The sequence below is a fragment of the Thermobia domestica genome, chromosome 5 (assembly GCF_964235325.1).
Source record: "Thermobia domestica chromosome 5, izTheDome1.hap1.1, whole genome shotgun sequence".
NCBI lineage: Eukaryota > Metazoa > Arthropoda > Insecta > Zygentoma > Lepismatidae > Thermobia > Thermobia domestica.
In genome coordinates this window covers 49,100,450-49,117,212 of record NC_137458.1, presented here as the reverse complement: position 1 = coordinate 49,117,212, position 16,763 = coordinate 49,100,450, and the positions used below count along the sequence as shown (strand labels likewise).

Here is a 16,763-nt window from a genome sequence, read left to right as displayed (position 1 = left end):
ACAATGAAAAAAAAAAAAAAAAAGAGCTAAAAATTAATTAAATCATTTTGACCAGAGCAATGAAGGTACCACCTAGAGAATCACCTTGTGAGACTTAAGAAAAACTTGATACAGAATTCAAACACAGAACGACTTATAGAAGTTCTCGATCCTCAAGAGTTTTACTGGACATCGCATCAGCCTTCGTTGACTTCGCATGAGATTTACTGAATCTAGGCCAGTTTTGAGATCCTTGCAGGAGTTTTGATCGACGTTGTATGTGTTTTATTGGGTTTTCTGAAGTTTAACAGTTTTACTTGACCTTATAGGAATTTTAGTGGATCTTTGGGGAGATTTTTTTTTCTGGTCCAACAATAAATTTTTGCAGTGAATATCTTAACAGAAGAATGCAGTTATAATTGGTTTTAGGTTATCCAGAGGCACTCGTAGGGAAGAGTGACACAAAACCACAATCTAGCTTATGATGAAGATGATGATGATAAAGACGAGACCAGTAATTAAGTGAAGATACAGCGCAAAGCTTCTGAAATGGTTGAAAAGTTTGAATGTGATGGTCTGTTCTTAAGATGATCTACTGAATGTCAACCAAATGTTACTGAAAAAATATTCCACACAATAAATGAAACTGAAGGTTTCGTTGGTAGTGTGCAATCACTTCAAACCAAACGAAGATCACGAACTTCTTTAAGTAGGAGTAGATAATTAAGGTTATTACTTGTATATGTGAGTTTGTGTTTTAATTCAGTGTATATGCTACTGTACTTTGCCATGGTACGTGTGACTTAATTTATATACTAGTAAATGTGGTTTGTTTGTGGTACTGTTTTATGTAAATAATATGCTCTCTTAAAGGTAAAGTACACTGCATATTACTTTTCCGATGTAGATACAGTAGGTTTGTTGCTTAGGTATACTTTTGAATAATCATGGATAAAAAAGTAATCATGCCTGTTGTTCTGTATGGTTATGAAACATGGTAGCTTACTTTGAGAGGACGTAAACTCAAAATATAATATTTGAGAACAAGATCCTAAGACGAATATTCGGACCAAAGAGGAACGGGAATGGTAAATGGCGGAAACTTCATAACGAGGAACTACATAATTTATATGGTTTACCAAACATTGTTAGGGTCATCAAGTCTAGGAGATTTAGGTGAGCAGGTCATGTAGCCAGAATGAAACAAAGTAGGAACGCTTTCAGTTCCAGTCGGAAAATGACCATTAGGAAGACCTACGCGTATATGGGAGGACAATATTAAGATGAATCTCGGAGAAATAGGAATACAAAGTAGAAACTGGATCCAGTTGGCCAAGGATAGAACTCAACGGAGAGCTTTTATGAATGCGGTATTAAACCTCCGGGTTCCATAAATCATAGAGTTAGTTTGTTAATTTTGGATAATTCAAATATTTTTTGCATCCTCTTGGAATTCGATTTAGAAAGACTCCGGGAAACACAAACAGTCGAGAAAATCTAAAAGCGGGAGAAACAATTTAAAACAAAACCGTTTCAAAAACCGAAAACTTTTTCCAAAAGCTAGAAACGGAAAAGCTCATCTCCCTCTTATGATTAGTAAGCTGAAGAAAATTTGTAATAGATAAATAACAAAAATGAATGGCAATGAGAAGTTTTGGCGTAATTAGATAACCAGAGGAAATAAAAGAATCCCGAGAAAAACTACGTAGGTGATCATTGCCTACCACAAGTTCACATATCCAGGAATCCGACCTACAATATTTAGCATAGTGATTGTAGAAGCATTATACCTTTGGGTTACCGTGGTTCCTGGAACACATGTAAAATTATGCAAAAAGTAAAATGCAGTTAACAAATTTTGCCGTATGAAAAAAGTTGACGACCTCTTATGAAATCTAAATCGTGGATTTGTTTGTTACATAACGTTCATACTGGGCGTATAACCAGGATTTTAACGAATGAATTTTGAGTTTTATGTCCCTAGGCTAAAGGAGACAGTGATGATGAGAAACGAATGAAATGGTGGAATGAAGAAAGTGGGAGGAAACGGGAAAATCCCGAGAAAACCCACGCAAGCGGTGTCTGTCCACCACAAAATTCACTTGACATGAGTTGTGATCGAACCACTGACTCCATGCACCAGAGGTGAACGCTCTACTACCGAGCCGCCACGAAACCAACCAGAATTTGAATTCGCATTGAGCTCAAAAATGGTACCTCTCGAACACTGGATTATCTTAAAATCAACAATAATGTAAAATTAACTTATAACGTAATTATTAGTCCAAACAATTCAATTGCGTCTAGTACATAGCGTAGTAATTGACGTATAGTAAACATTCTTTTGCAATAAAACATATCCTACTGAGTTTTTATTTCCTTTGTTGGTTGAGTGAAAGAAAGAAAAAAACTTTCACATTGATATAACTTACATAACGGGATGAAATGTTGAAGAAACTCTTTCAAAGACAATAAACCATAGAAGTGGAACAGAATATGTGTGTGTATTTGTGTTTGTGAGTACGTAAAAATAATTGGAAAGTGAGTAAGGGTCGTTAGCACATATGTAGCCGCTATATATATATAAATACGAGGAAATACTTCATGATACAGTGATTTCTCTCTGTTTTGTGTGGTAGACATGTGTGCTGGTGGTCTTCTTGCATGAAGTTATAGGTGCATGTGTTTGTTTTCAGTAGAACAGAGGGAGCAGAAAAATGATGTCTACAATTGACTCGTCCAATTCACTGTTCCAGCTGAAGAAATTCAGTACCATAGCCGTAGACACAGCAGACTATGAAACAATTAAGAGATTCAAACCAGTGCACGCAACTACAAGTGCTTCCTTAATTCTGTCTGCAGCACAATTACCACAATATCAGCACCTTCTTGAGACAGCTCTTGATTATGGAATTACCAAAGGAAGGATTTTATCTGAACAAGTTGAGGAAGCTACGGATAAACTCTCTGTGCTGTTTGGAAGTGAAATTCTTAAAATGATTCCTGGTAGTGTATCTACAGAAGTGGATTTCCGACTGGCTTTCGATACGGAAGGTTGTGTGGAAAAAGCTCGCAAGATCGTCCAACTTTATGAAGAAGAAGGTGTGTCCAGTGATCGTATCCTTATTAAATTAGCCTCTACTTGGGAGAGTATCCAAGCGGCCAAAGTGCTTCAAAAAGAACATAATATTCGTTGCCATATGAACTTAGTTTTTTCGTTTTGTCAGGCAGTGGCGTGTGCTGAAGCGGGTGCTACTATTGTGTCTCCTATGGTAGGTCGTATTTATGATTGGCATTTAGCTAATAGTGAACATGAATTCTATGAGCCCCTGGACGATCCAGGTGTGATGTCACTCACGAAAATCTACAACTATTATAAGAAATTTGGCTACCAAACAGAAGTTATGGGTGTATCGTTCAGGAACGTTAACCAAATAACAGCGTTAGCAGGTTGTGATATATTATCAGTTAGTCAAGAACTTTTAGAAGAACTACAAAGCAGTGGAGAGTCAGTGCACAGGTTTCTTGATGCCAAAGTTGCCAAAAGACTTAATTTTCAAAAGATCAAAATGGACGAAAAATCTTTCCGCTGGTTGTTAAACGAAGACCAAATGGCCACGGAAAAGCTTTCGGAAGGTATTAGAAACTGTTCTGCTGATATTGTGACATTACAGAACATGCTAAGAGTGAAAATGACCGGCGACACGGCTCTGGAAGCCAGTACTTTAGTATAAACTGAAATGCTTGCAATTCGTTGTAAGTTCCAAAATAGTGCCAAAAATTTTCTAAAAATTATATCAGTTTGTATTTTCTGTGTTGCATATATTTGCAGTGACGTACGCTTAGTATGTGTGTGTGTGTGTGTGTGTGTGTGTGTTTTGGTTCGACTGAAGAATAAGGTGGGTAATACACATTGCAAAATTATTTGTATAGGAAGTAAATTACAGACAATAGATAAAAATGTATTTTAAAAAAAGAAAGTAAAGGGAAATTATTCTTTGATTGTTAAAAACAGTAATTTTTTAGATTTATTTTCTCATAATTCTAGCATTTATAATTAGCTACGATCTTAAAAATGAGCAAGAAATAGAGCCAAGGTTTAGCACAAGTTTCTAGCTTAAACGGTTTGGCTTGGTCGTTAATCAATCAGCCAGTCAGGACTTTTTCTTTTATATATAGAAATAATAAAGAAAATACTTTTAAACATATAAAACTATAACAATATACATATATTGGGATGTTTAAGTTTAACGTCCCACGTTTATGCCCTTTAGGCCAAAAAAATTCGATGATTAAAGCAAGTGAATGATGATAGAAAAATTGGTGGAATGAGAAAATGGTAGGAAATGGGAGTAAACCAGGAAAACCCTCGGACACGATATAGTCGATATTGTTCACCACAAACTTACTTGGCTGAGGATCGAGCGAGGCCAAGGGCGCCCATGTTGTGGTTTCCAAGAGAGGGGGGGCAAGTATAAGCGACGTTTCAAATATAGTTTCAAATTTTGCTGTAATTAATGTAAAAATTCTATTGGGATTTCAATATTCCCAAGTACAATTTCCTCTTAGGGGGCCAGCGCCCCACCTTGCCCCCCTGATGGGCGCCCTTGAGCGAGGCACCCTACGCACCAGATATAAGAGCTTTACCACTGTGCCATCACGCCCCCCACCAATTCTCAGTGCAATCTGCCCATCCGAACTTTTCCTCCTTCCCCAATAAGAGCCAGATAATCAACTATAGTGTAAAAAACAAATAGAAGGCCACATCTACATATACACTTAAAGATAACCATTTAGTCATTCGTTCGGGGGAACAAAGAGGAAAAAATAGGCTTGAGTTAGGATGGCCAGCATCGGAATTTAAAAGGACGCTGCTCCTCACAACAACAAACACTATACGCTAACTACTCTCTTGATCTCATATTCATTGTTTGGAAATCAGGAGCATAGTTGTGTTACCCTAATTATACAGGAATTAGATTTAACAATCATAAGAAAATACATAATCAGGAAGGATTTTTATGTTTGAAAAAATATCACACAAATTCTAGAAAAAAATATGTATAATATTTAAATAGGTGGAGTAGGAAATACAGAACCATTTTATTTGCTTATCAGAAAAAAGTAATTAAATCAAGTATAATAAGAAAAGAAATTCGCTTAATTGTTAATGCTTGGTTGCTTACTGTGAACAGAAAAACACCATCGTTTTTAATTTCATTTTCTTAAGAACGGTAAAAGTATTATTAGAAAGTGAATTCCTATCGCTGGAAATGCAAATAATGCAATAATAATAATAATAATAATAATAATAATAATAATAATAATAATAATAATAATAATAATAATAATAATAATAATAATAATAATAATAGTGCCGTAAATGCCTAACGACAGGGATCAAAGGCCATGACGAAAATGCATTGTTTAGACTTTATTTGTGGCTTTTTAGACTATTGTTCGAGTACGATAAACATTGTAATTGCCTTATCATGCTAGTACCAAAACTTTGCCCTCATCTATATATGAATTTGGAACCTCGTGCACAAAATAATCACAATAGTACATTGCAGTGATGATTTCAGGCGAATTTCCCCGGGAGGAATTTCAATATACAAGGGATGAAAGAAGTATTGTGAAAATAGATGTAATCTTTTGTTAATCACCGTTGAAGATATAACCCTCAGCTTGGGAGGGGGAAGTAATTCTTTCGGGTCCTCGCTGAAATTATTATTGGCACTTTGGACCGAACATTATCTGTTTCGCTATTTCTGTGCAAAACAAGATGATAGGAAAATAATTATGTAAATGGGTCACATGTAAATTATTTACCAGAACATCAAACAATTACAGGGCAGAAAGAGGGAGATACTGCTAAAATTATCTCTTATAAGTTATCTGATTTCGAAGATAAGATTTTGTATTTTGAAAGATTATTGAGATACTTATTTCCATCTAATATCGAAGCAGACCCGTAGCCAGCCCAAAAATGTAGGGGGGCCCGATCCAACCATATTATAGTTCATTTGCAAGCCTACCGTGAAAATTTTAGGGGGCCAGCAGAAATTTAAGGGGGCCCGCCCCCTAGACCCCCCTGGATATGGGCCTGTATCGAAGTACACACAGTCATTTCTACGACCAGTTCCCAGTAGGTGGAATGCTGTGTGTTGTATAGTAATTTGGTAAGTGTTATTGAGAGCCAAAGAGGATCGTAAAAGAAACATTGGATTTTCGAGGGATGTGAGATCAAAAGAAAATCTTTCTATCATCAATGAAATATCCCGGATGCCAAGTCACCATGTCGATTTGGTACTTAGTTTTTTTTAACGAAATTCTATTATTTTTAATTTTTATCTGCAAGTAGTTCTGATTTTTATGTACTTGAAAGGATTAAAATACATAATAAAGTCATCATAAATTTCAAAGTTGTCCTCAACCGTAAATATATTTAATTTATCATTACAGTGGACAATTGGTAATACAGTGTTCAAACTGCATGGCATATATACATAAACATAAAAGACGTTGTACTGTTACGTAAAACTTCACTTATATTGTTTTTAGTTACTGTTATCTTTGAGGTACACTGATATAAGCTTGTAACATTTTATTATATTACTAGTCACTATAATTAAAGACCTAAACACGTAGGCCTCTTGTATAGCAAATAGTATTTATATTATTCTGGCGCTTGGTTGTCAGTAATTTTTGCCTAAGTCAGAAGGGAGTTTTTTCAGCCCTGTATACCTGTGTAGTATGTGTAAGTATCAGGGAGACCTAATTGAACACATGATCCTGCACGGAGAAAAATGCATAATCCAGTCGGCATGTAAATACTGTTTTTACCAGGTTACGCGCGTCACCACATTAAGTAATGTTGTTTCATCCGTAGTACGATCTACACCACCGTTTAGCGAAAATTTTGTATTGTGGGACCACCATTTCAAATCTAGAATTAACGCCATACCCATTCCGACGGTGGTAACTTACGTATATAATGTTGTTACCACCTTCCTACGGCTGTCCCCTCTTGGTGATTTCTAAATCTGTGACTCCCTACATTACAAGAGTAATAGTTTTTAACATGAAATCCATCATGTGAATAAAATTATCCAATCACAGCGAGTCTAGTTCGACATCGAGCTCCAGACTCGGCATGGTGTTCCCACCTGCTGTACTTTTATACATGAAATTACATTACTTAAGGAGCGCACCCGCGTAAATACGATGTATCCACACAGAAATCCTAGTCCTTTTTTTCTCAGTGTGGATATCTTCTTACTTCCAGTGGTACTTACGATAATACAAGCTACATACAATATAAAGTCAAAATTTTGACCTCGTTTTTTTTAAATATCCTGAATTTAATAATGCGGAAAATTAGACCTTACTTTTAACTACGACTGTACTACAGAAACTAGCTCATTATATATATACAATACATATATATATATATATATATATATACAATTCAAGTTTCAAAATTCTGACAAGAGAAACAAAAGCAGAACTATGAGTTTTGCCTCAAACCTTTTATATGGTTAGATCCTATCTGTTGAAACTTCAAGCTTATTCTGTACTTGCACTCTTGAATAACACACATTACTAATACGGAAAATCTCCCTCTCATGTCAGCGTACTCTTAAGGGATTTGAGATAAATTACGCGCCATGACCTCAGTTGCTAACATTTCCAGCGAAAAAGGGGAGAGAAGGAATTTAGCGCGATGCTGTGAGTTTAAACAGAAACAATATAATACACAAAGCAAAAAGAAATGATTTTTCTGCTTTTTTGATTGGAAAAGGAGCTACACACGCTCCATATAATATCAAGAAGCAATCTGTCGACCATTCGCTTCGGTCATTTCATTTTATTATTATTTTTTAGGCGTCCCACAGGGTTATGCATTATCACCACTGTTTCAATACAAGAAGAAAATTCTCTTCAACCCACTTTGTTATTCAGATGACTTGAAAGGAATGTTTGTTTCTTAACACAGACACAAGTGAATCATTGCTAAAAATCTTGTCAGAATAACAGAGCAGACCAAAAAAGAAAACAAATACTATTCTCAAAAGAACTTGAAGCATGCTGAACAAAATTTCAAAGCATTCTACAAATGTAGTGTGGCTATTTCTTGTCGAAAGAGGACGGAGGGAGGTAGAAAAAAAGTTTTTTAAAAAACGTAATGGATACATGTCAACTACTGGTAGCCAACACGCTGGTTTTGAAAGATTATGTGTTGTGTGTATATGTTATATCAAAAGTAGCCATACTCTGAAGGTTCAACGACATCGCTTTAAGTAAGATGAGAATCTGTTCTCTTCAAGCTTCAACACTGCTACTCCTCGTACCAGTTGCTATTCGCCGGCCGTCATTTCGAGTAATTGCCTCTAGGGGGTTAAGGCAAAAGATTCTTGCTGTAATTATCTATTCAGCTTGACTGTTAAGCTGCCAAGAACCAGTAGATCTCATTCTGCTGGTGGGATTCACTCATGTGTCCTTCAAGCCGTCACAAGATGTTCACATACTTGTCAACAGCGTCAATGTTATCAACTCTACAGAGAAGATTGAAGTTTAGCAGGAGACATCGCAATGAAAATTACTAACACGGAAAATTTCGGTGTTTTAGAGCGAAAAATACACAAGCTACTGGCAATGAGATGAAATACATATATAAAAAATAATCGCTTGCAGAAAATTAGCACACAGAATTTACGGAACATATTCATGGTGTATATACATATAGTCATTTCATTTCATCTTCGGAATGCTTCTAGTATTTAATTGATAAGTGGAGGTTGTATAGTTAAAATATTCACAAACTTTTTTCTGTTTTTGTTTTTTTCATTTTCTTATTTTCTTTTCAGTTTAGTATACAACTGTAAGTTAGTCTAGATTTTTCTTAATTTGCTAGGTATTTTCCTAGTTTTGGCGTGTTACACTAACTGTACCAAGGAATATTTTTCATGATAATCTTCTATTTGATAATGTCCTAGCCTAGGGTGACCAAATCGTCAACTAGAAAAAACGGGACACCTTTTATTTCTGTATAAATTGCTCCCCTAAATATATATTTTTGCCTTTCCGTTCCCTCTCTCCCTCTGTATCCCCCACAAAAAAGAGAAAATTTACACTTTTTAGTTTCAAAACCTATTTAAAAGGTTCTGGAATTAATTAAATAACAAGTAACTATCAGCAACTAAAAGTGAAATATTTGAAAAACATTACTAAAAATATATGAGCGCTCAAATCTGTCACCGACAGGATTTACATTACTCTCAGCATCGGATTCCAACTCCTTTTATTTGCATTTTGTTACTTTTAAACATTATTTCACTTACAATTGGTTTTCTTTTTACTTTTACTTTTATAGTTCTATACCTTTGTTACCTTTCGTAGTATGTTACATCTTAGTCAAATCACGGAAACACTGATGACAGCGCCTCAATGCGCCCAAACAGAGAGTAAAAACAGAGTTACATTGTTCTTCATAAGACTTTCAGCCCCTTGCACTGTCGTCTGGGAATGGGGAGGCCTAGGAGGGGAAACAATGCAGCCACCACATCCAATATCGCAAACGTCGTAATGACGTTGCTCAGTAATTCGACATACTCCAATATAATCACATAGCTTAGAAAAAATAATATAAATTAGGAATTTTTAGCGATTCGAAAGGTTTTTTGTACCGAATGTACGTAAATACGGGACATTTTGGCGTCCCGGGAGAATTTTTCGGGACACCGGGAATGGTAGTGAAAAAACGGGACAATCCCGTTTTTACGGGACGGTTGGTCACCCTATCCTAGCCGCACTGGGATTGGTGCCATTCATACTCACCAGATGGCGTTGGTATTGTGGCATCCATCCAGTGCCGTGTGGACAATTAGGGAGCTACTTGAAAGAAAGAAATAGCGAGCTCCGGCCTAAAATGTCAGTATTATCGGTGAGACGAGTGGATGTGTTTACCATACATCCACGCAAAGACTGGTGCAACAAATCGGCTAATAGTCAATACTCTCTTTACTTCATATGATGTATTACGTACGGTTTAGTTTTTAGTCTTTTACGTAAGGAGAAACTATGTTTACCATTGATAAGTTCAATTTGGTACACTTGTTTCAAACATGTGACAGGTGAAAAAGTTTTTGAACACTGTGCTTGACATCGCTGAACATAAGTTCGATTTAAATGGACAGTTTGATTTTGACATATTTTATACATTAAAATAGTCTATAGTCCTTTATTTGATAACAATCCCTTGCATCATTGAAGGAGAGATAGGTAGGTTGTGATTTTTGTTTTCAGAAGTTCAAGTGTTTTGCCGAAAGTAAATGTGTTAAAATCACATTAAGCAAATTTATATCACCAAGGAGACGACAAGTACAACTTAAATTCAAGACAAAACGAGACATTTTACGAGCCTTGTGGACAACACTGCTTGTGGGTGTGAGAGTTCAGTGTCTTTGTATTTCAAACACAACGTATCTCGTATACTTCCTTTGCCTTGTTAAAGTCTGTTACTAATAGTTCTGTACTGTCAAAGAGTTTTATATTGTTTTGGGTATGAACATTGATTAAGGAACCTAAGGATAGCCTATATAACATTTTTTAATTAGTGCTAATAATTCAACAGTTACTATATGTAGCATTCAAATTTACTATTACTGAGTGTAAAATTCTACACCAAAGATTACTTCCAAATATCAAGTACATAAATTTATCAAACGAGACGACAGGAAAAGTGTTTCGAGAATTCAGACGGGACAAAGTTGACGAGACGAAACAATTTTATTTCTCGTCTCGTTGGCAACACTAGTACTAGTTGTTCAAAGTGTCTCGAAGGTTTTTGATTCTACCTAGCTAATTACGGAAAATGAGATACCACAGTAATAGGATGCATGTACGCAGTTCTTGCAAATTATGAATGTACGATGAACTCAAGTTAGCTCCTACAAAAATTATCTTGAAGTTACTAAAACTGTCTTCCAGTTCTGGCTGACTGACTGTTTGTAGGATACAATCATAGGATTTTAAACCAAAGCTCTGATTTTCTCATTTAGCTTCAAGATTGCTTTGTCTTACATGTGTATTATAACGAAAACATGATTAATTCATGATAAATTATAATTTTAATTGATAAGAAGTGCTTCATATTGTGACCTAACCCGAAAGAATAACAAGAATATTTTTATTGTTTCGTTAATATAGAGATTCTAAGTAAATATAGGCCTAGATTATGTTGTGATGTCCGTCTTTAATAGGATAGCGTGGATCAGTGGCGTACCCAAAAGAGGTGTTTCCAGTTTCAAATCCTCCTCCCTTCATCCGATTAAGATATGGATACAAAAATAGATTGTGTACTCTGTAACGATATAAGCTTGGGTGTTTAATCCCTTCTTGAATAAATTCTGTATACCCCACTGGTTTGGATCGGCATTAATACGATACGAGTAATAAATTGTTCTAAAAAAAAGAAGCTCACAAATGATTAATTTAATTGCAATGAATTTCAAACAACGAAACAAGTGTTTATGAAATGTCATTGTAATATTGGAAGATGGAAAAGTATTCATGTTTAGTTGAAATTAATAAATCCTACGCCAACATACAGACCTGCACTTCTTATCAAAACCAGAAACTGTGCAGGCAGGGACGTACGGAAGGGGGGGGACACAGGGGTCCGGACCCCCCCCCGAAATTTCGACTTTTTAAAAATTTAGCCTAATTTTAGGGGCAATTTTAGCAATTTTAATATAAAATAGCTTCATATTTAGTTTGAACCCCCCCCGAAATAAATTCCTGGGTACGCTACTGTGTGCAGGTATATCTTCACAGATCTTTGCCTCTACATTGTAGTGACATTTGATCTAAAAGTGTTGTCTGAAAAATTTGAAAGCAGTTCTTCCGTTTCCCGTAAGAACATGATTGCGACGTGACTTCTACTGACCCCAGTTTCCGACACAGCTAGAACAACATGAACATGTTTATGAACAAGAAATTCTCTGATAAATCCGACATCATAATGACACAAGGACAAGCACCTACTGTTTGCATATGTGAGTCGCTTTGAAATGAACTCTTTTACGTGGAAAGATAACGCAATTTCCGCTCGCAATAGTAAGTTCTTTGAGCTTCCCCATTACTATAGCACTAAAGCGGAACAAACATAAAACGATTGAAAACAAACTACAATATGTCATCTGAAAGCTTCGGCATCTTCTAAGAAAAGAAAGCAATGGTTGTTTGTTTATATTCGGCATCCAATAAACTATATTACAGACCACTTTTTTGCAGCCCTTTCTACACATTATTACGTTTTATTCTTTTTTAAATGACATCAGCGAAAGACAAATACGTGAATTTCCGTTGTGTCATGTCAAAAAGATCGCTACTTCCACGTAATAGAGAAACGAACTTAGGAAACCCTGTGCACTGAGAAAAATACGTTCTCCGGACAGTGGTATATTGTACAAATATACGGAATCCGCTTGCTTACTACATAAATCAGTACGAAGCATACGTTATCCTATGCTACATAAGCACTGCCCTTAGATGTTACATCATGCCGTTGCAGGATGTCTGATATCTAACAGTCTTCCTTATATTATATGTGCAGTGGCGTATTTAGGATTTGTTTCTGGGGGGGGGGCTATACACATTCTCCTGAGTGGGTAGCCTATATATACTGGACTGGGTCTATGTAGGTATACAGTTATTACATATACTATATATAAATTTATTTATTTTGGGGAGGGCTTAAGCCCGATAGCCAACCCCCTAAATATGCCACTGCATACATATATGTACTTCAGCCATATGTTATATATGTCCATTTGTATGTGAGAGCCTGATCGCCTATATTTTTTTATACAGTATATGGAAAGTACGTACTTATACAGACAGTATTAGAAAACATGCGATTTCAGTTATACGTTTGTTGTGCGTTAAGTCCAAAAACTACAGGATTTACAAATGTAACATACGATTTTAAGTACGCTGCATACATTTTTTTCTCAGTGTGTATTTAAGTTATGGGGTATTCAGTACACACGGGAATTAAGTCCATTATGGTCACTTTGGCCATATTTCTTTTAAGATATCTATCTGAAGTTCCTTTTAGAGGTTAAAAGATTAATGACCAGATACTCTCAATAACTCTTATAATGTTAAAAATAAAGCATTGTGTGCATTTCCAGATAATTTTTTTCTGTTTTTTATTCCCTTCCAACTTTGGTAATTGGATGTGATTCATTTGTACTCTGAATACCCCATCTATTGACAATACATTTATTAATTTATTGTTGATTCATATAATTATTTTATGGGATCGCAGTGGGTCAGTGGCAAAGCGTTCCTCTCTGGTGCGTGGGGTCCGTCGGTCTATCCCAGCCCACGCCAAGTAAGCTTTCTGGTGGACAACCAAACATGGTGTGCGTGAATTTTCCCGGAGTTCTCCCACTTCCATCATCCCACTATTACCACCCAATCGCACCCCTCTCATCATCACCATCTCTCTCATTCTTGGTGCATATTCGTGGGACATTAAACTTTTTTTTTTAAATGTATAATTATTCTAGTTTTTGATTTTCTTAAGGGCGCTATCTTTCCTTTTAATCCCACTGGTTTATATGAGGAAATATTCTGTTTGCCTGGAAATGAATTTTAATTTTAATTTTTTTTCTTGTTTAAACATATTTAAATATCTCTTGTTTTGTGAGTCAGATTTTTGACGTATAAATAAATTTTATGCTGATAAATCAATTTTAATTTAACTAACATCGAATTTATATAATAATACAAATCGTTTTCGACGCAACGAAGGACAATAAACTAGACTTGAAGAACTCTTTCTTTCAGTTTTTGAGCCCCATGATTATATGCCCATTAGGCTAAGGAAATCGGATGATTAAGACAAATCAATTATGACGGAAGAGTTGGTGGAATGAAATGTGGGAGGAAACAGGAGTACCCCGAGAAAACCCACGGACACGATGTTGTCCACCACAAACTTACTTGGCCAGGGATAGAACCAGGATTCCCACGCACAAGAGGTAAATGTTCTACCACTGAATCACCGTGCCCTTTAGATTTAACACATTGATCGCCAGAGTATTTTTTGTAAATTTTACTGTCAGCGCAAAGTTGATGTGTATCAGAAATGATACACGAAGTGTAGACGGAATACCTACTTAAAGAAAAGTATTCAACTGCGCCAGAATTACTGCTGCAATATGATTTTCCAGTTCCCTGACTACAGGTAAGATGTGCTAAATATACCAGCCTGTGTATCAGATCGTATACATGTGGCGGTGAAAAGAACGTTCGTTGTGTATCAGAAATGATACACGAGGCCTAGGTGGAACACGCTGTGTGTATCACTTGTGATACACGTGGCGATCAATGTGTTTTAAAGAAGAAATCACATAAAAGACAAGTCTTTAAAATCAGTCATTAAAATAATTGATCAAAGACCAAACAAGAACATTTCTTCACAAAAATCAAACAAAGATGGCGCGTTAAAACAAACATATATAGCGTTAAAGCACAAATACCCATGTTCCTTACCAGAGGCGCAACCATGCGGGGTCCACCGGGCCCGAGCTCACTCTTCTCCGCAAAAAAAAAAAAAAAAAAAAAAAAAAAATAAACAAACTTCGTAAGTCGATATATATTTCAATGCTGTATTAATAAAAATATACTTGTTTGGCAGAGAAATTATTGATGTAGGATAAAAATCTGATCTTACGCTTTATTTGTACTCTTTCTTATTTTCTTAAAAAAATAGTTGTAGTTCTGCATTATCTGCGAATATAGGTGGCAGTAGTTAATAATTACTTATCGTCTTTTAAATCGTCTTTAATTTGCATGCTTACTCTAATTGTTTTCGAAGTTAATGCTATTTATAACATTGTCCTGTTCAAATACGTTACGCAAACTGTGCTATTTGACATGGTGGGCAAAATTAAATAAATAAATTTGATAAATTATACCAATTAGATATTTGAATTAAGCATGATCTTAATCTGCAGTATACAGCAGCGAGACGAAAGCTGAGGCAGAACAATTACGTACAGTTTACATTAAATTGAAAAAAAGAAAAAGAGAAAAGGAAATCTTTTTAAAGTCCAGTTGCGCATTTTCAACAAGAAAACTGCTTTACTTGAACAAGACGTGCAGATTCGTATTCAATGTTTATTATTTATTTTCTTTCTTAGAATTTTTCATTTATTTATTTATGAATACAAGAATTTGTCCTTGTTATATACTTGACCTCCTAGTGTGAACACGACATTCATAAATATAAAGGTTTTGATTTCAATTATGAATCACACAGTAGTAAGACTCCTGCAACTTTTTTCTTAATATTATTTCATTCATAAATCAAGTGAAGAGATTCTTATCAATCGCAAAAGAAAGCAACAGGAAACAGAAACTTAGGACTCGGTAATTTTAAAGCGGAATTCTTTCCGCTCTTCCTCATGAATATGGTTTTTATCTACACAAGTGTTACTTTTATTATTCTCTTTCAAGATACAAGGTATTCAAATTTTATATATACTCATCTTATGAATATGCCACGATATCTATTCAAATAAATAGTTTCTAACTTAGCAGCAGTGTTACTTGTATACTCCTACATACGACGGAGGACCCAAAAGAAACCGGACTTTCGTTCTAAAAAAAAAAAAAAAAAAAAAAAAAAAAAAAAAAAAAAAAAAAAAAAAATTAATAAAATTCTTTCAGTCTCCTTCAAAGTACTCTCAATTAAATGCGATTCATTTCTCCCATTGTCTTCTCCACTGCTTGAAGCACCTCTGGAACTTTTGTATCGTCCAATGCGCTCTGCGAAGTTCTTTTTACAGCCTCTACACCATCAAAACATTTTCCTTTTAGATTTTGTTTAATTCTCGGAAAATGTCATCATGTTGGTCAAAAAGTTTGGATCACTTTCAATCTGATTTTTCAAGTCCTGGCTCAAATTCAGATGAATAATTTGATCCTGTGTGAGCGGGCGAGAAACAAACTTAGCGGCAACATGTCTCATTTGCAAAACCTCGTGTTGGCACGAGCTCCAACTCACTCCTGCCTGTTTTGAAATATCATGAAACGACGATGCTCGCTGATTTTGGTGCAGATTTGTTCGATGTTTTCGTCGTTTCGAAATGATGAAGAGCACCCAGAACGAGCATGATCTTCAACACTCATCTCACCACACTTAAAGCGCCCAAACCACTCAAAAAATTCATAGTATCCTTCTTGAAAGCCTGTTGAAGCATTTGGTAAGTTTTTGTTTCCGATTTTCCAAGTAGGAAGTAAACACAGTCCTTGTTCCTTTGAATCTGCCGTAACGATTTCGCAGGCGGCAAACGAGAACAGTTGAGAAAAACAATAATACGATCAAACGTTAACCTACTCAGACGCCGCTTGGCCAACTGATCTGGGAAGGTCTCTACTAGACCCACCTAGCAGGAGAACTCTCTACTACGTCTAGGAACGGCAGCGCTCTTTCAATCCGGTTTCTTTTGGGTCCTCCCTCGTATGTATAAAAAATCATTTATGAAATCTACCTGATAAAGTACGGTATGTATACACAGGATGATGCTGAGGAATGTCACGTCAGTTGTGAGGTGATTCTACATGTGAAAATAAACCGAAAAAGTCCTATGAACATGCGTCCTATTTTCGATCGGTTGGAACTGGAGCAGGTTGAAGCACACATTCATGAGTAGAGATGCAAGGGCTCGGAAAAAAACCGGCTTTTTTGGAAAAAAACTCGGTTT

The 16,763-nt window shown here is 35.8% G+C and overlaps 1 protein-coding gene and 1 pseudogene across 5 annotated transcripts in view; one reads left to right on the top strand and one right to left on the bottom strand.

Annotated features, from left to right (window-relative positions):
• trh (PAS domain-containing protein trachealess) overlaps positions 1-16,763 on the bottom strand; it is a 941,131-nt gene that overhangs the window by 526,862 nt on the left and 397,506 nt on the right. The window lies entirely within an intron of this gene.
• Positions 2,320-3,757, top strand: LOC145684650 (transaldolase pseudogene; annotated as a pseudogene).